Source organism: Anastrepha ludens, chromosome 4 (assembly GCF_028408465.1).
Source record: "Anastrepha ludens isolate Willacy chromosome 4, idAnaLude1.1, whole genome shotgun sequence".
NCBI classification, from domain to species: domain Eukaryota; kingdom Metazoa; phylum Arthropoda; class Insecta; order Diptera; family Tephritidae; genus Anastrepha; species Anastrepha ludens.
Window position 1 is genome coordinate 5457911 of NC_071500.1, and position 26596 is coordinate 5484506.

At 35.9% G+C, this 26596-nt stretch overlaps 1 protein-coding gene and 1 long non-coding RNA gene across 18 annotated transcripts in view; one reads left to right on the plus strand and one right to left on the minus strand.

Annotated features, from left to right (window-relative positions):
* The window catches only part of LOC128861185 (spectrin beta chain, non-erythrocytic 5), a 109954-nt gene that overhangs the window by 14495 nt on the left and 68863 nt on the right, over positions 1 to 26596 (plus strand). The gene's annotated exons all lie outside the window — the stretch shown is intronic.
* Positions 12549 to 15838, minus strand: LOC128861188 (uncharacterized). The gene is made up of 2 exons (XR_008454349.1): positions 15752 to 15838; positions 12549 to 12726 (listed from the first exon to the last, which is right to left on the minus strand). It is a non-coding gene; the product is annotated as an uncharacterized LOC128861188 (long non-coding RNA).

The following is a 26596-nucleotide window of genomic DNA, read 5'->3' on the forward strand; positions in this document are numbered from 1 at the left end:
TATGTAGGTATGCGTGAAAGTAAATTCATATGTTGCACATACCGCATGCATACTTGTGCGTCTATTTTTGATTTCGTGGTACACTACTGGCAGCTGAAAGTCGCTGGCTCTGAGTCTGTTGCAATATGAGTCTTGGAGGCAAATTGAAATAAAAAGATGGAAGATGCAATTGCACAAAGTGCACATAAAGTATTCGTAAACATGGATGATGCTGACACGTATAGGGTTTTTCAGTAAGAGCGCTTCAACTTTAGAACTTTTTTGAATAAAACACAAACGGTTTGACTTTTTTAACTAATTTTTTTTTTATTATCGAGTTTGAACATATACACTTAAGTATGAAATTCGATTTCTTTTGCATGACCACCGCGTGCACGTTTTACGAAGTCCAATCGTTGAACCCAATTTTCGACCACTCTTTTGCATAAATCGGCCGAAATTCCAGCAATTTCGCGTTCAATATTGGCTCTGAGCTCACAAATCGTCGCCGGCTTGTTACTGTAGACCAATGACTTCACATAACCCCAAAACGGGACGGCTTGTTAAATGGACCGTAAAATGGCCGTAATGCTCTTAAAGTAGCAGCAACAGAACGATTATTTTCATAAAAAATTTGCACGATTTGCAATCGTTGCTCAAGTGTGTAGCGTTCCATGATGAAATGTATACTAATGAAGTTTACAAATGACAAGCGAAAAATAAAAAATATTCGGTCGTTCGCCCTCCCTATCGGAAAAAAGTTGAAGCCCACCTATTGAACAACCCTATACGTACGTACATATGTTTGTGTGTGAATATATATGTATGATCTCATTGTACAAGTGTGTGTACAAACATATAAACACGTGAATTAGTAACTATTTAGTATACATTAATACATACTAATATATGTAATATATGTATGTATGTATGTATCGCAAATTATTTGAGAAAATATAGAATATCCTATATTTAATCAAAAAGTTCTCAGAATATATTCAGAAAATTCAAAGGCAAGTTTAATCCTCAAAAATGATATTATAACCTTTAAATTACTTTCCATCAACTGCCACGCACTTATGCCAGCTTTTGGTCCAGCTCTTGAAACATTTCTGGATCCCTATTTTCGGTATAGCCATCAGAGCCATCTTCGATTTTCCCCATTACTTCTTTTCGGCTGTTAAAATGGCGCAGTGGTTCCTCGTAGTGGGTTTTTGACTCGATCAAACAGAAAACAATCGCAGGGAGCCATATCAGGTGAACCCAATGTCTTTTCGGTGGTATTCATTTGGTTCTTGGTAAAAAATTTACGGATAATGATGGCAATGCATGGCGTTGCATTGTGATAAATCCACAAGCTGTTTTCCAACAAAACCAAACAAAAAAGTCCCATAATGTCCAAATGTCCTTGTTAATTGTTTGACCTTCTGGCAAAAATTCGTGGTATGCAATACAGTTGTAATCCATAAAAACTTTTTTGTAGGAAAACGGCGTGGTATTGATTCATTCGGAGCTCTCCACTCACTTGCCTGCACCAGTAAAAGACCGAAGAAATGTTTCGCTTAAACTTGAAAAATACGCATAGAAAGCGGTAAAAAAGGGCATTGTGTAAATGATCGAATATTTTTGAAGACTTCTTTATGCGCAGGGTGGAAAGTCAGCGTGTAAATTTGCTCTTATTCAATCAGAGAGCTCCGAAATGCGCTCAATGCTTCAAGTATTCAAAAATCATATGACGACGATTATATAAATTTATGAGTGGCATACGCGATTTCAATCGGGTAGAGAGACGTTTAGTGACCATTTCATTAAAAGTGATAAAAAATTATCTCTTGATCGAGTCGGTAGCGACAAAAAAAAAATAAAACTTCATCGAAATGTGCCTCGTAAGGGATCATTAAATGTGATCGCAAGAGCTCAACCTTTTTCAATCATCTGATTTTGCACGCAGTAACTATTATCTATTGTCCATTCGATACGGTACCAGATGTTAGTAGTAGAGGAAGAGGAAAGCCACTTCTGCTTCGGAAAGATCAGGTAGAGAAGGACTTGACTTCACTTGGTGTGTCCAACTGGCGCCGGTTAGTACGAGAAAATCGCGTAAGCGGTCATTGTGCCATTCAAGAAAAATAATACTATTATCTATTCCCAAAATGGCATTTGGCGGTGAAAGGAAAGCGAAATGAAGCGATTGCAGCCATTCGAGCCGTTGTGAGTGACCACCATTCTAAATAATATTATGAATATAAGGGTACCTATGCCCTCTTTGAAAACTTGGAAAAATGTGCGAAATTTTGCATCGAATCACAAGGCCAACAAATTATAATTAATTATAAATATTTTTCACAAAATGTGCTCTGGCTGTTTCTGTTGATGAAAAGTTTGGGCTTCTTTTAAATAGAGGGTGTAAGCCATGAAGCTCACTTCTGTTTCTCCAAACTCTCGAATCTCGCTGATCATAGCCAATTTCTGATGCGGGAGTTGTCAAGTCTCTGACTTTTCATTGTCTTTTAATTGGTAATTAACTTAAAATACACTGTTTACATGAATGTGGCATGCGGGAACAAAAAAAAACAAAACGAACAATAGCAAAAATTGTTGTTTACAGCCTTAGCTGGTTGGAGCAGTAATTTGCTTGAACTGAGTTAAGTTGAACTTTTAATTTTATTACTTCAAAGCAGCAGTGCTTTAATGAAGTACTGGCATTCGCATTTACATACATACATACATACATATATTGCATCCAGTATACGTGTACATATGTATGTGTGTATATTCGATTATTTTTTTTTGAAATCAATTTGCGCAAAGGTTAAATGGCAGCTGTAACTCTACGCCCACAGCCTTACTAAGTGACGCATTGAGTAGAAGTGAGGCTTTATTCTAACGACGTCGGTCAAACATTCTTGACAGCTTAATGTGCCGGCCATATTAACTCATACATATATACAAAACATACATCGCTCGTTTGCTGGAAGAACGTCATAAGCCAAAAAAGTAAAAGCTCGAGAAAAACGGCTCCAAAGTTTTCAAATTATTGTGCCACCCTAAGTAATGTAATGTAAAGTCACATTTTCATCTAATAACATGCAGTTGATTGATATCGCCGTAAATTTTTTAAACAGTATAAAAGCAGTTACCACAACCTCTCCCTTCTACATACTTAGCTTAAAATTATTATTTTTGGAGTTATGACCTGCTCCTCGTAAACGAGCGTTGTGTACTGTATGCACTTATAAAATTTATACGTATTTATACGTATATGAAACTAAATTTGTGTGTGTGTGCGACTATCTGCAACAGTTAATATTTAAACAACGAAACACTCAGGTGCGCAATATTAATTTTTAGCCTTGAAATATTCAAGTTCTACTTCTTGCCGCACTTATGCCCTCACCGTTATTAGCCTGCTACATTCACATATGTGTGTGTGTATGAGAGCACGATATTTTCATACAATATATTTTTTTTTTTTAATTTTTGCAAATATTATTTTTGAAATTATTGTTGACTTTGTCTGTTGCATGTTTTGCCTTTTGCTGCCTTTTGTTTAAAAATTTTACATATTTTTAATTTGTTGTCTTGTTTGTTTTTATTAACATTAGCACGAAATGCAAGTAAACAAAAATAACAAAACAAAACAAGTTCGAAACGCGCGCAAATTGATCGTCACTGGATTTCGATCTCAATCTCGTTCGGCGGCTCAGTTAGTTTTTTTTTTAACTGGTTTTGCCTTAAAAGCGCTGTGGTTGGTTAAATTCATTTTTTATTCACTTACGGCTTTATTGCACTTACATATGTATGTGTCTGCATGTATGTGCATATGTAAAAAGGCAACACCGCAATTATTCGTGTAAACTTTGGACGTACGCCCTGTAGCGAAATCAGCTGAGAGCTGATAAATGTGAAATCTTAACTTTCTCGCGTTTATTTTCATCTCAAGCCATCAACTAATGATTCTTACACAGTGCGTTAGAAAATAAGAGTTTCCCAGAAATGCAATGCTGAGTGCCCCGATAACGATAAATTTTGGGCAAAATCTTAAAATAACCATTATTTATAAGTTCATTATAAAAAAAGTATTATATTAGGAGAAACAAGTAAATAAATCCGCCCTTGAATATTCGTAGCCCGAATTGCCTAATTAACCTAAGTGGAAAAGCTGTGGACCAAAATATCTTCATAAAAACGAAGTGGTTTTGTGTTTCTCTTTTCGTTTCCGACGTCACATTCAAACAGTTGACTGTCAAGCTCAACGAAGGTAACTAAATAGTAGCGGCAGGATAATCACCTACCCTGTCAGAAATAAAATATATTAACGCAAACAACGCAACACAGATGTCTTGTCAAGGCCCTATACATCCAAGAGAAATGAATAAGGAAAAATAAACTAAATAGTACCTCCAGTGTGACATTTTGCAAATTCCCCCGGTCTTCAAAGAAATAATCGCCAAGACATTTAGCACGACTTCTTTAAAGTGCAGGACATTCACAGAGAAGATGTTGTACCAGCTCAGTTTCTTCTTGTTCTCCACAACTCCTGCAGAAGTCATTGTGAGGTACACCCGTTCTACTGGCTCGAATGCCAAAAGTGCAGTGACCCGTTATAACACCCGTGAGGGTGGTGGTAGTTAATTTGTTGAATCAAAGCAGATATTTTGCCCTTTTAAGGTTCAGTTTTGGCCGGGGCGCTTTGGAGACTCTGCAGTTAGTAGTCAGAGACCACTTTCTATTGGTTTCCGTGATTACGATGAAGTCAATCGCAGTGCATAGTTCATTTAGACGATTGCTAATGTCCTCTACCACTCGCTGAATGTCAAGCTCAGAGCCTTTCCTTGCACACATTTCTTCAAATTAAGTGAAAGCTTGATTCGGTCGCCGTAGCCGAATGGATTAGTGTGTGACTACCATTCGGGAATGCGTAGGCTCGAATCTCCGTACATGAAGCAAGAAAATGAAGGAAAAAGTTGTTTGTCGAATAGCGGTCGCTACTTGGCAGACAATGGCCAACGAGTGTATTTCTACAATGAGAAAGCTCCTCATAAAAAAAAAAACCATTTGCCAGCGTAAAACTGCAATTTTCAATAATATTTAAATATGGGCTATGGTAGTAAAGCAGCCAGTATATAAAAATGTGTGCGGTGTGTCTTGGCTCGTTATCTTGTTGAAAGATCTAACCTGCGCCAAAGCTCTAAATCATCTACAGAAGTCTTCAAATTGTATTCCAGTAAAGATTTGTATCCAGACATGCTTGACAGGTGATACAAAACTCTTCGGATAAAGTACAGTATTTTTTCCTCCAACCTTTTATCCTTCTATCGCTGCTAAATATTTTAAATTTTGACTCATCTGTAAACAAGGCTTTTTGCCAAAAATCCATACTCTTTATTCAAGTTCTTCCAAACTCCAAACGAAGTTTACGGCTTGTTTTCAGAAATAATAGAGGCTTTTTGCGTGGTGTTCTGCTGCGAAAACTGTTGGTATTCACAGTTATCTAGAGATCCTTTATGAATACAATTTTTTCCTGATGTGCTCGCTACTTGTTCGTCTAATTTTTAATCCTTAACTTTGGATTTTTATCCACTTCTTTGAGAATACAACTTTCTGCATCATCCGTCTTTCTCGTATGGCCATTGCGCGGTTTATTTTCTGTTGAACTATATTACAATAATATTTCTAAAGATTTTTTTACAATGGGCTGTACTGTTGACCGACTTAAGTTTAAAATTTTTGGAATTTCACCATGAATCAAAAATCATATTTCTCACATTTCTTTTCGCGGAGCCATTTTTTTGATGCTAAGCGTCTGAACATTGAATTTAATATTAGTAAAGCAGCAAATTTAGTAAAAAGAATTAAAAAAAAACGGTACCTTACCTTATCAGAACACAACATACGAGTTTACATACAAGCTTGGAACTTCGTTCGGTATGCAGATTTTGTCAACGCTGTTTTTCACATTTTTTCCAAAACGCTTTGTGCTTTTATATTAAAGAATGGATTTTTCTTTAATTTATTGTGATTGGAAAAAGTTTTAAAATAAAACTGTATCAACATAATTTTCAATGAACTTTATAGACGTTAAAACCAATGAAAATAGTTAGTGTATGTAGACTTTTGTTCATCACTGTACACATTGCTCCATATGTCCACCAAATTCAAAATTATATGTAAACCGTAAGAGAATGTTGCATAAATGTTTCAATAAATTTCTTTATAAATGAAAAAATTGTGCTTTTAATAAAAAAAATTCATAACTTTTTTAATAAATTTCTTTATAAATTGTATCAATAAATTCAATAAAGGAAGAAAAAATCAGCAATGTTATAGTCATGAAAACTATGCCGCCCACATTTTGACCAATTTTCACGATTTTTCTTTTTCTCTTCTTATTGAATGTTCAATATTTCTCTTTATAAAAGTATGGCCGAAGAGAAACCATGTTAACCCAAGTTTCAAACTTTAAACAAAGCGCAAAGTGGAAAAAGTTCACAAACTTTTAATTTCATTAGAATTTACAGAAAATTTTTGCTAAACAGTTTTATAGCTTTTTAAATTTTAATAAAAAAAGTGCAAGTTTGACATTGCTGAAAAATGCATTCGATTTTTTATAATTTTTCACCTTTACGATGTTCCGTATTTTCTCCATATAAAAAAGTGTCCTGCATTTGTTGCCACATTTCTTTTACTTTTGATCTGTTGCATTGCCTTTGGCGAATTGAACCAGACATTTTTATTAATCTAGTTCAGGTTTTCCCAACAGGGCTCACACGTATCTACTTACACATGCATATTTACTCATACGTACGTACCTGTGCATGTGTGTTTGTATGTTCGTGAGCAGTTTAAAATGAAACCAACGACCTGGTTTGACCAGTACTCGCTGCTGTGACCAATGCAGCAGACATACGGAATTTGGAAAACAGCATTCCTCAGAAATGGTTTTTGACAGAAGCACAGATGTAGTTGTAGTTGTAGTTGGTTTGTTTTAAATTACATGTAACTTTAAAGTACTGATATTTACTTACTTATATACCTGCATGTGTGTGTGTGACTCAAGATCAGTAATTATGCGTTTTCTCATACGACTATTAATTGAAGGAAATCGTTTTCTCTTATTACGATTTTTACGAGCATTTCAATTAATTGTTTTTATCGTATTAATTACTTTACAATTGACTACTGACTATTATTTAGTATTGAGTGCAACATGACTCGATAAAGTTAATCAATAACAGTTAAGTGACAGTTGAATTAAATATAAAAGATTTATTTAAAAACTTCTTTCGCTACATAAATTGCACGCGCACTTAAATTCAATACAATCACAGCTAAAACACAAATAAATGAGGCTAATCATGGGTGCAAGGTCACGAGGTCAGAAGCCTCGCATTTAATGGAATCATATGAAATGGAAACTACGATGGGTAATAATAACAAAACTTCGAGAAAGTGTCTTCTTTGGAGAAATACATTGGGGCGTTGCCCTTCGAAATAGGTCTATTAGAGAGCAGGTCAGTGGCTTAAACCGCAATTTGAAGCGAGTAGCTCGGCCTAAGCAGTCAAAGTTTTACTAATAATAACGATTTACAGAGAGAATATCTCTTAAGCGGTAACACCACTGTAGAAATTTCAAAAAAATGATTTTATTTTTATAAGCTTAAAAAGTTCTTTGAACCTTTTAAAATACAGAACAAAAAGTTTTATACGTTACCGAAGTTTATTTCATAAATATTTTAAACTTTTAACCAAGCGTTAGTGACTGCTACCTAACGACTTCTCCAAATTTCCAAACTTTAATCGCGTTTTTCTCAAAACACGTTTTCTGAAATTGGCACGCAGCATAACTCAAACAATTTTAAATATTTTTAATCAGGTTTTTCACTACGTCTGTATAATAATAACCTTCTTAAGAGAAGAGCGTAGGGGATTTTCGATAGATTAATTTAAACGATTGTTATAATTATTTAAGTGCCGCTTTTTCGTCCAAAATAGAGTTTTTTCCTTCAAATGCTTGCTAATTCCACAAAAATAAATATTTTTTAAATCCCCTACGTGTTTCTCTACCTATTCTTATCTAGATTAAGAAAAAAAATGTTTCTTTGTTCCAGATTAAAATTTGCACCCTCTGTGCTGCGTGCCGCGGAGCTCCTTCAAGAGAAACCACATTACACAAATGTCTCCAATGCCGCCGTTTTGTAAAATTTTTCGATCAAACTTTGTAGTTTTGTATTTTAGTATATAAGTAATAACTTCCCAAATCAGAGTGATTGTTTTCCCTTTCCTTCTTTCCAAAAAAATTCTTTAAAAATCGTGTTTATTTTACGCGTGTACAGTGGTGTTACCCCTTAAGTCGACACCTAAGGAACTGAAAAATATGTCCGCTTATGAGAAAAGTGTAAAATAAGTTAATAATTTGCTATAGGAGGGTTAACGTGTTACGGGAGGGTTGTCCGCTCAAGAAAAAATTTAAATAAAGTTCTTAAGGATTTGTAGTATGTACTGAAAAAATTTCCGCTTAGAAAAGGTGTCCGTTAGGAGAGAGTGCACTGTATATTATTCTGTACCTATTATATAACGGGTGATTTTTTAGATGTATAGAAATTTCGATAAGGGTATCTGTCAAAGCTGTTGGCTAAGAAAAAACGAACTTCTGACGTTTCTGTGCAGTATAACATTGTATCGGGTGTTTTTATGACCTTGAGAACTTAAAATGATAATACAAAACAGAAATATTGTTGGAATAAGTTTTTATTATAATCTGGTAAATAATTTTCAAGGCATTAATTTTTTGAATATATTTATGTACTAGCTTGGAGAAAAAGGAGTCCATTGCTTTCTTGGTAGATGATTGTAGTAATCGATAACTCGTAAAGTATCGATCCAACAATTTAAAGTTTATGCTCCCTTCCATCAAACCAATTTTTGACTACTTCTTCCGAAAAATCTGGCCGTATGACATCTATGGTGGCTTGAATATTTGTTTCCAATACTTCAAGAGTGGCTGATTTGTCGGCATAAACCAATGACTATCATAAACTATCAGGCTAGATTTTAAAAAGTAATCGGGAGGGCCAGGGAACCAGTGAAGAGGACAACATTTCGAAAGTAAGTTGTCACCAAATTGATTTTGCAATAAATCGATTGTTAAGCTGATGAATTTATGTGCTTCGTGAACAGATTAATTTTTTTCAAAGCAAATTTCCACAATTTGGAAGCGTTGCTTTGGCGCTAAACGATTTATAATGCCTTGTCAGTCTCTGCTGTCAAACCCTGGTTACCCATGTTGATAGTTCTCCTGCAGCTAACAAAAAAAACACCCGATATAAGCGTGAAAGCAACATTAATATCAGCTGTCAAAAATTTTCAGGTTTCACTCTCAGTTTCCACAGGAACCATATTTCGTTTTATTGAATTATTTCATTGTAAAGTTGGCCTTATATCCTAAGGTTGGCTAGTTCTTCAAAATACTTTCGCAGCTGATGGCAATGATGCGTTTTGGTAAATTTTATTCATCAAACCTGTGATCAAATTGACGGTAAACATAAAGAAACGGTCAAATTCTTTTTCGGAGAAGCAGCCCCAAACTTGAAGCTTAACTGGATATTTAGCAGTTCGTTGAAGTTGTTGATTATCAGCAGCTTATCAGGATCCGATATACGTAGTTATTCATCCGAAACCAGGATTCATCAGTTAATATTACGTTTGCGCAATTTCGTTCTGAATTTGCGTTAGTCCATGCAAGTCCATTTTCAATGTATGACAGTGAGAACAACGGTTTTTTCAATGTGCTCCGGAATTTGAGATCTTCTGCATGTAAACATCGTGGAATAGAATTTTTGGAACATCCACAACACTTTTCCTTAAAACTGCTTCAGCTTCACCCATAGATAAATTCCACTTTGTCACAAGCAAATCAATGATCTTCTTATTTTGCATTGGAGAGATATATTTTTTGGGCCTCGTTCGACGAAGTCGTCAACCTTTCTAACTTGGGTATGCCATGGCATCCCCTTACTTATGATCGTCATCGACTTCTTCAAATATTTTGCTGCAGATACATTTTTGGACCTATAGGGTGTGCTTCAAATCGTTTTTCATGTGCGTAACTCATTTACTAAAAACAACGTCGTACGCTTTCCAAATTGATCACAAAACTAACAAATTGCCCAACGCCTATTGCGAAAAGGATACGCCTACTTAGCAGGAACTCATTTTTTTTATAACGAAACTCTATTTTTAAATTTTGCCAAGCCAAGATCGGAAATTTTTGCAGTAGTGCAGGGGATACTAAATTAGCGTAGTAAATTTACTGCAATTACAGTAAGGTTCGAACACTGCTCGTATGCACATTTGTACATATGTACAGCTATGCATGCACTCATACCTAAATATTCACACATACATAAGTACATTCTACGTACCGCTATTTGTCTACTAATCAGTTTTCTTTGTCACTTGCTGAAATCCTTATCATGTTTGCAAAAGTAGTCGCAAGAATAGCATGAGCTCATTCTGATTTGATGTGAACTGATTGCATTATTTTCACGCTTGTGAAACCTACATTGAATTTATATTTTTTTTTTTTTTTATAATTTATTAACAACACTTTGACTGACACATATAGATACCAAAGCATTTAGCGCCAAGGTCTGAAAAACAAAGGGAAGTAATGCATTTCATCAAGTACTCAGCACTTCTGCAAAAAGGCAATTTTCGATTATTGCTCGGTTATCTATGACTTGTTTGTGGCAATTATTGCTTACAACCTTCGCGACGGACAAATCGGCAAACACCGTTTTTCATTAAGGTTCCAAGTTAAGAAGGTTTTCCTTAAATAACTGCTGACAACATTTTTGATAAAAATCTTACATGAACTTAAACTTTTTTGCTGTTGCTGTACTTCTCAATGTTTTCGACACCCCATTATGAAATTTAGGGAGAAGTTTCTATTTTCAGCATGAACCTGACTGAAGTTAAGAGTCATCGCACCAACCCATTCGGCTACCGCGACTGAAGAATATGTGAATACGAACAGAATACTGACAGAAAATTCAACTGAGTAAGAATCTTTACAAGAATACGTAATGTTCTGCTGGCCTTCACGCTACTTGTTCTTCTTCTTAATTGGTGCGATAATCGCTTACGTGATTTTGGCCGAGTTTAACAAAGCGCGCCAGTTCTAACCAACGCCACTTGGACACATCAAGTGAAGCCAAGTTCTTCTCCACCTGCTCTTTCCAACGCAGAGGAGGTCTTACTCTTCCTCTGCTACCACCAGCTGGCACCGGAGCGTTTGTATCCATTCGCACGACATGACCCAGGCAACGTAGCCGCTGGATCTTTATTCGCCGCGCTATGTTATGTCGTCGTAAGGTTCATACAGCTCATCGTTTCGCGTTGCCTACACGCTGCTACACTGATCAAAAGTTGTTTTCAAAATTGTGTCGGAAAGATTAATCGCACTCGCAGTATTCACCAGACCTGGTCGCTTCTGACTTGCACCTATTTTGATCAATGGCAAATGCTCTTCAACAAAAGGGAGGCCGCCGTGGTCGAATGGTTTTTGCATGACTACCATTCTTTGGAACCCAATTCAAAATCGACACCGCGGAAAAGAAACACGAAATGATGGAAAAGGTGTTTCATAAAAGCGGCCACCTTTCGGCAGGTAAGAAGCAAGTCTACGAGTGCCTTTCGGCCATGAAAAAGCTTTTCATAAAAATCAATCTGACAGTCGGAGGAGGCACAAAACTATAGGTCCTTCAATTGGTACGACAACGACAAGACGACCGTTACAGAATTGTTGGAGGCGCTGAATGTGCCATTAAATTAAATGTGGGATGACAAAAAGCTATCGATTTTAAGAAACAATGCTTTTTATTCCATAATCTACTCCTACTCATTTATGCGAAATTGAATTATGGCCATATTTTTGAGGAAAAACAATCCGTCATTTCTAATGAAAGAAATGCAAGAATGAAAAAGAACCGGATGTGAGTGCATTGAAATTTGCGACTAAAAATAATAAATTAAATGGAAAATTGGGTTTATAATAAGCATGAAAAATCGGGGTTTATCAGTATAAAAACGAAAACTGCCAAAGTCCAATAAGTCGTTTTCAACCCCAAGTGGAGGCCAAATTGTTTGTGTGCAATATTTGTGCAAATTATTTCGCCAATTGCATTTCCATTACATTCGATTAAACACCCAACCAAATACACTGATATCTGAGTCATTTTAATCTCTGAGTAATTTGGAAATCATAAAAATTCGCATGCAATCTGTGTATGTATGTGTGTATGCAAGTTAATATGATTCGTAAATTGCCAAGTCTCCAAAGCGCAATTTCACCGTCTCGCATGTTAATTAAATAAACTCAGCTCGGCGCGTAGTGTTTTATGATTTCACATCTGTGTTTATTGTCTCAATTTAAAGGTTTTGGAGCGGATATGTGTCCTCCGCTAATTCGATGCACTTGGGAAACAAATGTATGCATGAAAGTAGAGAATGTTTACAATAAAGCAATTCAAAAATCGTCAACTACGAAATGTTGAAAAAGTTAATTAAACTCGTGCCAGTTCCATAATGCGAAATTAGTTTTGCTCATTCGATATGTGGCATGGGCCAACCGAGCCGTGCCAAACAATCTGATACCCGACCATTTTTAATCACACTTTTTCGCATGGGTGATGATGATCGGCCTACCGTGTGCGCCTAATCGTCCGTCACCTCGTTGCTTGTTTGCTGTAAAGCGAAATTATTAATTAAGATTTTTTGTTTAATTAACTTTAAGGTGTAGTTACAAATCAGCGAATAGGCGACTAACGTGTGCGGCGACGGCGGCGGTGGCAGCTTTGGGGCTGGTGGTCTCTGCCCAGTTGTTGTTGAAAATTGAATTTGCGGGGCAAAAAATAATAACAACTACTCTACTCGTAAGCTTAAGCACAAAAATGATTAATCGAATTATTTCGCAGCAAATTCTAAAACTCCGAACGGTGATATGACTTGGTGTGCTGTTTTTGTTGTTGTTGTTCGAGTTAAGCATAGTTGTTTAACATACTCGTTTTAAATGGTGCCACGGCTGTCAGAGGGTATCCACTTGCCAATCAGTGTTTGACCTTTTGATGAGCTGTTTACTACTTTATTCAAGCAGGTACTTCGAACTGGTTGAAAGCTAACGGCGCACACTCGTAAATGGTTGGTCAATGGTAGTCAAGCGTGTTAGGCGGGCTGGGCAGAAGTGAGTGAAGTGAATGAAGTTTGAAGATTAGTTTGCTGAATGAAAACACATTTGTACGGACCGTTATTACAATTTATTGTTTTGTGCTTCCGGTTCTTGGATGCTATATTACATAAATAAATGCACGTCGAATTGGCTTCGTATTTTGAGCTGTGATCTTGGATGCCATTGCTGCATTGCGAGCAAGCAAAGAAAATGATTCCTTACTGTTATTCTGCTTTATAATAAGCGCAAAGAAAGCCCTTCAATTACTTTCCACTTCACGGCTTTCTGCATGTGCAGTGCATTTTTCTCTCCCCTCTAGTCTTTTCTTGAGATTCATACTCGTAAAATAAATTATTTTGCATGCCAGTGCCACCCATACTTTGTTGTGCTTCGCTCGCGATGCTAATAAATTCACAAAAGAATGAAATCGATAATCAAAAAGCGTAACGAACCACAAAAGGCGAATTGCTCAAAGTAGACACAAATGAAACTCGCAGTTGAGCCAGAAATATACGAGAACTGCGACACGTTTCGTTCTTCGAAGAATGCTCAGTCAAACTTGGAAGGGTAGAATACAAGATTGCGCCTTCCCAAGTGCCGTGACGTCAGTAATGAAAAATAAACAAGCGAAAAGAAGCGGAAGCATAAGCGAAATTGGGGAGAAAGCCAAGAATATAGAATACATCGTGCGCACAAACACCTTCACGTGCATTAATTTGCACACTGGCGTCACTCAATTGTCAAATTCACCAAAAATAAAGCAGCAGCCACTTTCTTCGTCTGACCTGTAATGTTACCAAAAGTATTTGGCCTTAATTGGTTAAGGAAAAACGTCTCTATGTTAATTGCTTTCATCGCAGGTCATTGTCTCCTGGTTCGACATGCTGAAAGATTGCAGAAGCTGCAAGAATAAGGAGGAGGAAGAGTATAGTATATCAGACATTTTCTTTGTTACTGCCCTACGTGACATGTCAGTAGGTTTAGATACTTTTTCACGGCCTTAGAGATATAAGTGTCAGCCAGATTAATGGGTATGTACTTAAAACGAAATGGTTTATCGAGGAGAAACGGATAAACTCCTGTGGTATCACAATGAATCGACAAAAGTCTAAGTGATTTGGTTTAGAGGGCGACTGTCATTCCTACCTACAACCTAACTACTTATGTACCTTCCGTGAGTCTGACATTCTTTGGAAATTAAAGTAATTTCGTTGTTTGCTCTTACGAATTTCCAATAGTAGAAACAATTATTCATTAAGGCCTTACCTCAATACCTGTATACGTTAGCCATTACTTGTCACCTATGCTACATATATAACAAGTCTGTTCGTTCATCTCCTCTGGGCTTCGGATAGTGTTATGAAATTTTATGAGCTCGTTGACCTTGGCAAGATGGAGTTTATTCACGATGAAATCTAAAATTTACAAATTTCGTTTACAAATCTTGAGTAGAGCCACTTTCAACCTCTATATTTAAGCAATTTACTAAGGCATTAAGGGGTTTTTCGATAGGGACGTCGGTGCATCAAATGATCTTGACTTTATTTCATCGTATTGGTAGGTACGGGCTAAGATTTTTAGGAACGTCGGATAGTCGACTGATTTAACTTATTTTGAAATGAAGCTCTTACAGCTACTACTCTGTACCTCTGTACTTCAAAGTTGCATTGTATCACCACCACAGGAACTTTCAATCGTGAATACGAATTTGTCGTGGCAGTAATTTTTCGTTCGTGAAGAATAACGAAGTGTGAATATTTAATCCACAAAATAACGTTTTGAAATTGTCAGACTAGAAATGGATTTGTGTCGAAATTTCTATGGCTGTCCGGGTGTCGAGTAGAGGGCAAATAAAGATTTACCAGTCTACTACAACTGTAGAATGAACTACAACTGTAGATCAGAATGCATTCTTGACATTCTTCAAAACTTAAATTCTACAAGTTTTTAGTATCTGTCCCCTCTGCCAGAGACATTTACACAACACCGAAGGTAATACTTGTGGCCGTACCAGGTCCAAAAGGAAATGCTGGAAATTTGAAAGGAACAAAAGAAACCACTAATTTCTAAGTAATCGGTTCTGCAGGCTATCTCACTGCAGAAGTTGATTTAACTCAGAGTTTTCATAAAGTTTACTTACAAATGTAAACAACTCCTACATAAACAACAACAACAACAATAGGAAAGTGTTTTTTCCAAAGCAGTGTAAGTTGAAGTCTTAGCGAAATTGCTACATAAATATTGTACCAGATTCCTGTGCAACTTTCTTGGTGGATTGCGATCGCTCTGCAAATGCACGTACGATCACTTCTGCCACCTACCAACCGTCCGCTCGCCTTCGTTTTCATGCTGCCTGCTGTCATTTTTCGTGTGCGCAGTTTGTTCACGTTCTTGCAAACTCGTTTGCGTTCCCCCGACACGAGCAGCGCACAATTACACTTTCGTGCCGAAGATTTTCAACGTGTTTTGCATATGGAAAATGAAAATGTGCCATAATACAACAATAAATAAATGCCATAATTTTGCATTCGCGTTTCAACTCACACTTGCTGCAGAATAATTTTCAATGTGCTAAATAACAACGCGGCCAATTGCTGAAGCAACTCGATCTTTGGCAACTGATCAACCGACCCGACCGTTCGAGCGGTGAGCGATGAATGCGCCTGGCCATAGCTTGTAGATAAACTTCAACATTGCTATGTATGTGTGTATGTAAATAGGCACTTACGTACTCTTATGGAGTTCATTTGCACTCCATTGATCGCATTCTTTTGCTTCGTCTCCTCTCTCCGCCCCTTGATAACATACTTGAAAGAAATGGGACCTGATGTCAGCGATTTTCAAATATTTACCAAGTTAATGAAATGAATGCAAATACACAAAAAATACACATACATACGAATTCCTACGTATGTTTGAATAAACTCTGCTTTCCAATTTTTGCCCCATGCTGTTGTTCCTACTTTTATTGTCATTGGTTTGCATGCGATTTGCTGCTAATTTGCATAACATACTTGTAATAAAAAAACCTAATTTCGTATCTAACAAATGTATAGAACTATTTATATAATGCATACATACATACATACGTATTTACATACATTTACACGTATTTAGCTGTGAACGTTCACATACGGCGCTTATTTCCAATGCAACTGGAGCGGGCAAAATTTACTTAAAATGAATAAAATGGAAATTATCTTATCTTGTATATGAAATGATTCGTATGCATGCATGAATAAAGGGTGTTTCATTAACATCGATAATTTTGAATTTGCGATAAATCTGCGTGTGGCTATTAAATTATTAAACTGACGGTGCTATAGTAGAAATACGCATGCGAGAGATGCTTAGCAAGGATGATAGATTTACAAGATTTGCTCCTTAACTATGGTGAAAATGAAAATTGTGGGGAAGCCACGTCCATAGAGGGCTGTCTCGTCCAGCTGCTTTATTCATCATACAATACAAGAAACGACCGATACAAAACGAAAGGAAACTAAATTCGAAGTAGTGGTGGCCTTAATGGGACACCCTATATGACAATACAAAGAGTAAAGCTTGAGGCGTTTTTGTTAATAAAGCAAAATGAGATACCTGTTTGTTTTGTGAATAATGTTTATGTGCATATATTAAGTCATCTGCGACAATTTTTAGTCGCTTATTGCTCAGAAATAAAATTTATTCTCAATGAAGCAAATGCCACATAATTTTTTATATTCTGAAACACAAAATTCAAAAAGCAGTTTGAAGTGAAAGGTTTTTCAAGTGGGTAACAACAGCCGTTAGTAAAAAAATCTATCTTCGCATTTACGCCACATGAAAGAATTATAAGAGCAACAAAATTTCTTATATTTTTATTATCAGTTTAGGGCAAATAATTTTTGCTTTTAATATTTAAACTTTTAATGATAAATGTTTTAAAATATTCAAAAATAAGCCCTAATTTCACAAAATTTAAATTAATTAAATATTAAGAAAAGTAAAATCTATAGAACGAAAAAAGTATAACACGAACGGTATTTTATTTAAAATAAACCAATACAATTCTTGGGGTTAATTTCTAATACGGAATTTGGTAATTTGTGCAGGATCCCCCTTTGATTTAAACTTTTTGAAGTTGTTGTGACATCAATTTGATTAAGAGGTTTATAATATTCGTTGGCAACTAAGTAATTGCGGATTTTTTTTAGAAAATCAAAGACAATTTCTTAACTTTATTCTGTAATGTATTGCCCATTTGATCAATGACCTTTTGCCATCTTTCAGGCAGCATCATAATCCCACGTTCATAAAACTTCTGGCTTTTATTAGCAAAAAACTGAATCAGGTACGATTTAACATCGTCATCATTATTGAAATTTTTACCATTCAAGGAGTTTTGTAAAGATCGAAACAAAAAGTAATCAGATGGTGCAGGGCCATGACTCTATGGTGGATGTAGCAAAACATCCCAACCAAGCTCCAATAATTTTTTCAAAGTGGCCAAAGATGTGAGCGGCCTTGCAGTGTCATGATGGAATACAATACTTTTTCGATTTGCCAATTCGGGCCGCTTTTCTTCAACTGCATTGTTTAATTTAGTTAGTTGTTCAATGTAGACATCAGAATTGATCGTTCGATTGGGTGGTAAGAGTTCAAAGTAGACAATTCCTTTGTAATCCCACCAAACTGATAACAAAACCTTCTTTTGATGAATATCAGCTTTTGATGTTGTTTGAGTTGGTTCGCCTGGCCTGCTCCACGATCTTTTCCGCTTGATATTGTTGTAACCAACCTATTTTTCATCGCCAGTTATCAGCCGCTTTAAAAATAGAGCATTTTTAACAAATCGCAGCTGTTAATGCGTTGCGTTAAATGCGTTTCTTTCAGTTCGTGAATCCATGTATCGAGTTTTTGAACATAGCCAAGTTATTTTAAATGATTTTCAATGCATGTATGTGAAACATGAAGCTTCTCTGCCATCTGACGTGTTGTACTGTGACGATCCGAATCGATTATTGCTTTGATTAGAGCGTCATCAACTTCAACTGGACGACCAGATCGTTTTTTATCTTTGAGTGAAAAATCATCAGAACGAAATTTGGCAAAAAAATTTTGAGAATGCCGTTCTTTTAAGACTTCGTCACCTTTCCCTTTGCGGAAATAAAAAAGCGAAATGTTCCTTTTGATTTTCCATTTTTCAACGTACGCCAAACGAAAACTACGCAACCGATCAAAAACCTTTTTATACTGATTGACAGCTGAATTGCCAACTATCAAATAACAAAATGTGTTTTACATTTGTACTACGCCTGCAAACCTAAAAATTCAACTGAGTATGAGTGAAATCCGCAATTACTTAGTTGCCGACCTATATTTTAATAAATTTTAGAACACCCGACATTAATCTCAATTCTAAAGCTTTTATTGTTATCAAACTGTCCTCCATTTTTGAAAACATCTTGAGAAAGGTATTGCCCATATATTTTCTATTGGGTTAAGGTCAAGGCTGTAGGCAGGCTATTCTAAAACTTATAATTATTTCGCCGCCAAAAACTCTTTTCTTGCTTTGCAAGCATGAGGGGCTGCCTTGACATGTAGGAAACTCCACTCCTTATAGAAATTCTCATCAAAAAAGGTAATAAGTACTTCGCCCAGAAGTTCAGACAAAGCTTTTCCGCACGGCATATTTTTTGTTTCTAAACCAAAGCAAGCACATAAACATGAGAACCAGATAAAGCCCTTAAAATCACTTAGAATATAATAATTTTAACGTGATAACGTGCTTCTAAATTAAAAGCAAACTATTTTGTTCTTATAATTATTTCGTTTAGCACAGAACAAGAATTTGCGCGTTACTATTCTAAAACACATGCAATCCACGAAACGATATTGGAACATTTTTCTGTTATTTCATTAGTAGATATCGTCACAGACATCTTGGCCTAATAATTTTTTTCGTACGGTGTATAAGGTCCGATCCATACCATCCACTTTACCAGACCGAAAACGGACCGAGAACCGTACCGTGACGGGCACGATGGTGTGGATCGGGCCTTTACTCTCATTGCTTATGAGTTTGTTTGCGTGGGTATAAAAAGTTCGGCCCCGACCGAGCTCAGCTCTTCCTTACTTGTTATTTCACTTTTAATTCATTTTTTATTCATTTATTCGTTTGTGTGACTATTTATCTTGTATTTCAGTAGAATTGAAAACTTACTCATAATTAATTATTCACCATTGTTTTAATAATACACACAAACATGCATACAATACTCGTACCACCTGTGTGCGGATTAGATCAGCCGTGCAATAAAGCTTGCAGCGGGGCTACTTACCTGCATGCAACTATTCTTAATAATTAAGAATAATCGGGCTTTAATAAATTATAAACATTTAATAACTGCATACCACATTTCTTACCCCGAGTCAAAGCCACTTAATTCAAGGAAACTGTACACATACATACATACCTACACATACATATATGTATGTTGTATATGTATGTACATACATACATACCTACACATACATATATGTTGTATATGTATGTATGTATCAAACTGCTTGGCATATATCCGCTTTGCTTCCCCAAACTCGCTTACTTTTCTTAGTTACTAAATAAATAAATTTTTATCGAATATTTCTTAATTCCTCCAAAATAAATGTTATACTCTAAGGCAGTTTGATTTTAAATTGACACCAATTTGTGGTAATTAAAATCGCATTAAATTGTTTGTAAAGCAAATAAACAAAAAAATTAAAAAAACAATGTGCCTTGATAAAAATGTACGCACAATCAGTGCTTTCGTTCCCTTTTTCTCGGCTTGTCGGCACATTTGTGTATATGTTTGCATGTGTGTATGTATGTATGTGCCAAGGAAAGGGCGAAAAGTCATGGTGGCGCGTGCAAGTGGCATTGGCACTATCGTCGTCATGGTCTCATCATTGGAATCCAATTAATTTTTAATAACAATAATGCACAACGCACAACCCACAAACAATTCTTCGACTTACACTTTTTTATTGGACTGCGTGTTTCGAAGGAAAGGGGCTCGCTGGTACATTTTTCTTTGATGTTGTCAGTCACTGGTTTGACTGATATAAAAAAATTTAATTTGACAAAACGTGTTCGAAATTCTTTCCTTTCCATAAACATTATAACTCACTTGCGACATAAATGAGAATACAAACGACTATAGCTGTGCATTTTCGAAGAAAACAACTTCAATTTAATTTGGCACTTTTTACCTGTCAAGCACTAAATTGCCGAGCTTTAAAGTAATATTTTTTATTATAATGATTCATAACTGAGCTTAAGATATCATTTACATGTTAGCTGAATTAAAATACCAGATATTTTTTCGATTTATTGAGCTGAAGCTAAAACTTTTTAAACCAAGTGGTTTTTGGCTAAATCGTTAGATATTGGCAGATAGACAAATATGTTTTTTTAATAACTTTTTTTCTAAAAAAGGATTTGCATCACTCCAATTTTTATTTGAACTTTATCAATTTCGTTTGATATCCGTCAAGTGGCTGCCGTCAGTATTGATACCCATTTGTGCCCGTTTTATCGAATTTTCCATGACTTCTTGCATGGTGTCCGGTGAAATGGAATATTATCCGTAAGGGCTGCGATTATTTGAGGTACATTGGCATACACCCGCGGCTTCAAGTGACCCCGAAGAATGAAGTCTGGGATGGTTAAATCGGGAAATTATGCGACCAGGAAACGCTTCATTCACAATATCCATTATAGTCCGTGCTGTGTGCGCAGTTACAATGTCTTGTTGAAACCACATGTTTACCAAGCCTCGCTCATCCGATTCCGGCAGTAAGTGGGTTCGTGAATTCGGCGCCACACAGCAGCTTTGAGTGGATGTAATAGCTTTTCTTGCACAACATTTGGATTTTCAGTGTGAAGATTTTGCTTATTGACGTAAACATTGACATGTGCCAAGTCGACACAAAATCCTCATTTTCATTATTGAGATAGAGGATGGCTTGACAGTAATTCACACGCGACTGCCGTTCAGCAGACATTAACTGCAGCACTGTTTACACTTTGTACGAGAATATGTGTGAGTATTTCACGCAAATTTGTTGTACGGTCGACCAGTCCGGTGGCGTACGCTATTGGAAACAACTTTTTCTATCAATTGATGCTTCATGTTCGGGATTCCGAACCTACGCACTCCCGAATGGTAGTCACGCGACAACAATTCGGCTACGGATACCGCCATTAACTATTAATAGCAGTTCTCTAGAGACGAGTTCTGCCCGCTCATTTCATATCTCACTCGACCAATCAGTCGAGTTTAGACGGCAACGAAGGAACATAGGCCAAGGTTACGTTGATTTTTTTCGTATGTCACCTACACTATCTAAGTTTTTTTTTTAATTCGTTGAAAGCCGGTTAATGTCCTGTTATTGACCTATACAAATCTTTCCCACATGTGGCTAATCTGCTATAGGGAAAAATAAAATTGTGGCGACATTGGCTGCCACGTCACAAGATACTCGGCAGCCAATTTCTGCGCTCCCATTTCACACGTATTTATGCACTCGTCCAATCGTTTTGCAACCAAGCAACACGACAACGAAAGTTACGTTTATTTTTTCGTATATCCCCAACACAATCTCAGTTTTTTCATAAACAAACTGCTGTCATAACACCGGTGACGCCAGCCAATCAGCTGATTCTTTCAAATTCGCTGAGAGTCGTTTAACGGTCTGATCTCGGCCACATCTTCTGAATTCTTTTCACCATGGTTGACAACGTTACCAATACGCCTGAAATCCGGTTGCTAAAATCGTTCACAGCATTCGGTAATAAAATTCACCGCTAAAATATAGACATTTGACAGAATAGAAGTGTTAACAGCCAGCTTCCAATATTTTTATCTTTGCGTTGTCAAATAAAAGCATAAAATGCAACAAATTTACAAAAGGAGAACACACAGAGTGCTTAAAAAAAACCTGTGACATGAATCTATCAGACAATTGTGTTCATTAAAAATTGGTGAAGCGAGTAGTGAAGCTATCGTTTATAAAATTCACTTATGTCTTCAAATAAAATATTATCGCAAAGAGGTAAATTATCATTATTGTTCAAATACAGCGTTTTTCTTATTGCATAACGCACAACCGATTCAACAATTATAAAAGTAATTGAAAAATAATTTATGTACATATACCTAACTACCGAATGTCTTCTTATTGCTTCAACAATTTTTGTATTTTTTTTTTTTTCATGGGACTTTGTTTACCCAACTGCTGGTAACGATTTTAATTGGAATTGTTTCGAAAGTGACAAATGAATTCAGTTCACTAATACATTCATACACATACACACATACACTAGCTTACCAAAATGTTGAAGCAGAAAAATAACTCTTCTTTTCTTCTTCTCTCCGCTTGCGCTTGTTATAGATCGAAAAAAAAGGTTTGAAAAAATACTCGAAGTTCTTACCGATTTCAAAGGGTGAAATTGAAGGCTATTTACATCGTACACATCACATGCCTATATTTGCTTAACCGCAGCAACAACAACATATCTACTGCTGGTTAGAACGTTTAATTGTTGTTCAAACTGGCACATTTGAAAAATACATAATATACATATTTTAATTATTGTATTTCGCTTTCGCAAGTGTTCACCAGCTCATTCAAGATAAAAAATATTACTTCCTTCGAAGTACACATTGAAACTCAAAAATAGCAAACACAAGCAGCGGAAATTTCACACTCAAATATGCCTACATAGCATGACTTAAAGTAAATATCCAATAGTCGTAAGCTAGGTAATCTATTCCACAAGCTTTGGCCATGCCGAACTGTTAAAGGAAGTGAGCCATTAATGCGACACAAGCAAATACCAAATTCCTAATTTATAGGAAGTTTTGAAGGGGGCCAACATTGCTGCGATTGTTGTTCAAATAATGAATCATCTGTCGTAGGTTCTACTACTCAATAACTAATGACTACATGCATGTATGTGGGTATGTGTATGTATTATTTTTAACCACACATGTTGATCAATTTTAGGATTATGACTAATACTATAATAAGCGCGTTAAATACTATTAGGTTGCTCAATCTAAAAAACGATCATTTGTTTCAGAAATAAAATGATGAATGCACAAGTGAATGAAGCGAACAAAAAAAAAAATGTTCAAGCTTAAAGCGACTGTTTTCGAGTTTAAATGCTTTTAGAATTGGCATGCAAAAGATAGCAGTAGAAAAAAATATTCGTATAAAGAAAATAAGCTTGTTTGCTGCAGAAAAAGCTTAGATCATGTTGAAGTCGCTTCTTTTAAAATCCTGTGTGTAATTTTTTTTTAATTGATTATTATTCCAAAAATTTCACTGCAAAATTTTCTAGAACGTAGCGAAAAGACAGCGACAATAAATCACTTTCATTTGTGTGAGAAATCGATTACGCGCTTATTAAGAGAGTGAGAAATCGAAGCTTACCTACATAGCGTAATTAAGGGGTAATGCTACTCAGAGAGGATTTTGCAAGCATCGATAATTTACATTGTAACTGATTAACAAATTATAAACTAACGAATAATTGGGATTTAATTAAGTGTAATATAAATAAATTTAACAAAATTTAAAATAAATTTAACAATGATCTGTACAAAGCTTTTAGAGAAGTGGGGTACTGCGTCAGATGGTGCGGCTTTTTTCATTTCAGCCTTTCTGTGCATCTACCTGGGTCAATTAGGGCTGCGAATCGAAGTTGTTCGAATAATAGCTGAGGGTCTTGAAAACAATATCCAGTTAGAGTTGTATTAAAAAAATATTTTGTAAAATGTTCAATTATCGATTTTTCCATTATCGATAAGTGCTTGGAAAGCTATTTCGACGAATTCACAATAACATTTTATTTAACTTTATTATTGGCTTGGCATTTTCTTTGTGCTTTCTGTTTTTACACATTTATCTACTCACTCATTGGTCAAAAATATTTTTTTTCCAAAGTAAACTATTTTAATAAAACTTGATTAGAAAAACCCGACCAAAGGCATATTCAGATTATACAGGCGAACACAAATTTTTTTCAAAACATTCAGTCTACATTATTCAGTTTTTTAACTTGTCGGAGTATCGACTGAAAAGTATAAAAATTCCGATTTTTGGTTATATTTGAGGTTATGTGGCATCCTAAAATATTTGTTTAAGTCGTATCAATATCTTAAAATAGAACTATTCACCTTTTAAACTAATTGGTATATGTATGTAAAAAAAATGCTATTTATCTCTAAGATACTTATGGTCCGTTGATTCGAATAAAGCGGCTCAAAGAAGAGCTGGAGTATGAAATCTGGTTTAAAAGGGAAAGCACACATTTTTTACACACTTTTTCGGATGCGTGCCTTGCTGTTATCCACAAATGAAGGTATCTATGGAAGGAATTTTTCATGGCCGAAATACACTCTGAGGTTTGCTGTCATCTGCCCAGGAGCGACCGCTATTAGAAACATTTTTTCTATCAATTGGTGCTTCGTGTCCGGTTTTTCGAGCTTGTGCACTTCCGAATGGTAGTGATGCACCATTCGACATCTTATGTCGTTAAATAACCTCAAACATAACCAAAAATATTATTTTTCGCAATTTTATTTCGGAATATCTCGAAAAGCTGCTGAAGATTCTCTGATGCTAGATTTGGATTCGGCACGCCAAGAACCTTTAAAAAATTGCAGTCTGGTTCTTGGTTCTGAAAGTCAAAGCTCGTCAGCCTGTGCTATATTTTTGTTTTTGTTGTTCCAAGTCTTAGGTAGGTAAGTGAAAAGGTTGAAGTACCACTCAGGCACTCTCCAAGTAACACGAAAGGATCGTTTTGATATTATTATGACACCTCCAACAGGCAAATAGCTACAGCCAGCCCGAACTGTTGATGGAATGGAAAAAATTGATGGGTTTTAGGTTGGCGAATTGCCGAATTCTGTCGAAGAAAGGAGCGCCCAGTGACCTTAATCGTGTAGCTGCCAAGCTCGGACATTTACAGAGAAAGTTTCCTTCTCTGAAAGGTCCCCACAGCTTCTGCAATGGGCGTTAGCTTTTCCGTGTGTATGCCGATCGTCCAGTGACCAGTAAACACCGCTAGAAGTTTGGAAATTTAATGACGAGGAGTCCAAAGGACTCAAAGGGTTCTCGAAATAGCACATGGGGAAATGGAGCTCCATATTTTCTGCGCTTTCCTGAGAAAGAAGTTGTGTAATTCCGCTTTAACAATTTGTCAGGGAATGCCGATGACCGGGTAGGAGGTCTCTGAGGCCAATTTAGTCCCCTCCCTGGCAAGCTCATCAGCAATTTCACTTTCCTCTATGTTCCTATGTCCTGGAACCCAGATCAGTGAAATGTTACATTCACACCCACGAGATTTGATCTCTTCTTTACATATTTCAGTATATCTGTCGTCACAAGCGATTAAATTTTTTTTTCACTTATAAAACTGATATATACTGTATATAACAATACTGGTTTTAAAAACTATTAATTTTAATTAATTTTTTATTAAAATCAATTTTTGTGCAATTTTTCTTAAAAAAGTGATTTTCGACTTAGGCTGTTATTGCCACGGATGTATTAAACAAAACTCTGAAAACAGGCTCTAATATTTTATTTTAACTATTTTTACTGCATCCTTTTTTCGGCCGCTTCCCCTTAACTATTGAATGGATTCAATTTTCTTACCCAGTAATTTTCAGCAGTTAGATGATCTTAAAACAATAAACCATATTTATACCCATATGCATCATTGTAAATGATGACGCAAGAAATGTGTCGAAAATTTTTGTTATTGAAATTGAAGGACAATTAACTGTCCGTATGCAAATAAAATCTTTATTAATATTTCCTTCTAAGAATGCCCGATGAAGTAACCGCCATGAAATGTAATCTCCTCCCTCTCTCAGCTATCATTCGAACGAGCGCTTCAAGTGGGTGTAATGGGTTTCAAGTTCAATTTAATCGTCATCCAAGAAATATGTAATATTTGCCATTGGAACGTCATTAAAAGCGAAAAAAGGGTGATGAGACATAATGTACGACGCACAGTGTATCACACTTGCACGAAACTAGGAAAGAAATAGAAGAACCGCCTTCCAATTTTAATAAATTGTGTAAGGCATAAAATTGGTGTGCGAATTAAAAAATAATAAATATTAATTTACTCAGTTAAGATTGTGAGTTCATGACGTTAAATGGGCGTATTTAACCTTAGTTATGATTTCATTTTTCGATGAATTGTAAGAGTGAAGAAAAAATTTAAAGGAAAATCAGTTTTGAATAGTATATTCGGCTTCTTTGGCGCAACCTCCTAAGTAAATACATATATAGAAGAAATAAAAGGCGTAGTCAGAGAGTTGGAATTATAAATTCCTATTCCCTTTA